Source organism: Microtus ochrogaster, unplaced genomic scaffold (assembly GCF_000317375.1).
Source record: "Microtus ochrogaster isolate Prairie Vole_2 unplaced genomic scaffold, MicOch1.0 UNK5, whole genome shotgun sequence".
NCBI classification, from domain to species: domain Eukaryota; kingdom Metazoa; phylum Chordata; class Mammalia; order Rodentia; family Cricetidae; genus Microtus; species Microtus ochrogaster.
In genome coordinates, this window is record NW_004949103.1 from 9,467,426 (window position 1) to 9,468,845 (window position 1,420).

Below are 1,420 nucleotides of genomic sequence, written 5' to 3' on the forward strand. Positions count from 1 at the left end.
TTGGATTAAAAGCGTGCGCCACCACCACCTGTCGAGATGCATGGTCTTGAGCCTCTGTCTTGCCTGGACTCTCCACCCTCCTCCAGCTCTCCCATCTGCCTCCTCCTCAGTTTCCTTGATCCCACCTGAGCCCTGGAGAACTTCTGAGAATAAAGACATCAGTCACACCTTGGTCTTAACCCCAGCGTTCAAATGAAGGCTTTCGAGGAATGCCCAAAATGTGTTCTCCAGGACCCATATGCCTCAGGGTAACTATGAACATGGCTCAACACAAAACCATAAACTTACTTGAACCATGAGATAGTTTTTGTTGTTTTGTAGCTCAGTTGTACAACTGAGTTTGTATTTTTGTGGATAACTTTGCATCAAAGTGTCAAATGGCTAAACAGAACCGGATTATTTAACCTCTTTGCATTTCAGTCCCTGAGTCTGTATGTTAGAACTAGTTCCTGACATGGCATAAATAAGTTTATACACACTAAAAACAAAGTGCACCTCACCTGACACATATAGTTATCAATAAATCTTTATTGTGCATCGGCCTTGTGAAGGCAGCTTCCTTCTTAGTGACATTGCCATGGTTTGGATACTGCTGTACCCAAAGGATATACTCACCAGGGGAACACTTTTGGGAAGTGATGACATCTTTAAAAGGTGGGTCTACAGAGAAGTTCTTGGGTGATATACCCTTAGAAAGGATTAAGGTAACTCCATTCTCCTCCTTGGTAGTTCTTACAGCAGGCTAGTTGTAAACAGAACAAATGTGGCCCCCCACTTTCTCTGTCAGCTTCCTGTTCGAATGTACTCTTTCTGTGATGTAGAACCATCAATCACCTTCACCAGAGGGCCAAACAACACATCTGCCTGATCTGAACTATCTGTGGATAAAGACTCATGCATTGTTTGCCATGGATCTGACTCTAATTCCTGGGCTGCTCCTTAAAATGCTCAATGCAGGGTGAGGTAAAAGTATAGAGATTCAGAGAATGTTCCACCAATGGCTCTCAAACTCCCCAGCACCTTGCACAGAGAGTCGGGTAGAAGAATCTCCCAAGGACATACAGCAAACCCAGGTCACCTCCTCTTTAGAGCCCACCACCCCCTTACTTCAGCATTTAGAACACATATTCCACTTGTCCCTCCCTCCACAGTGCAGTGATGCCTCCTAGCATGCTGATGCCAGGTGCCTGGGGTGACTGAATACCGGCTGACAGTGAGCTCCTGGTACAACCCTGCTGTTCAGACCTCCTTCCAATCACTTCTTTCCACAGTTCCCCTTGCACTCTGTTGAAATAAGGAGCGGCAGAGCTGCGTCCCCAGCACCCGGCCGCCTGCACGGCTAGCTTTATACCCGAAATAATTACACGGAAACTGTATTCTTTTAATCACTGCCTGACCCATTAGTTCCAGCCTCTTATTG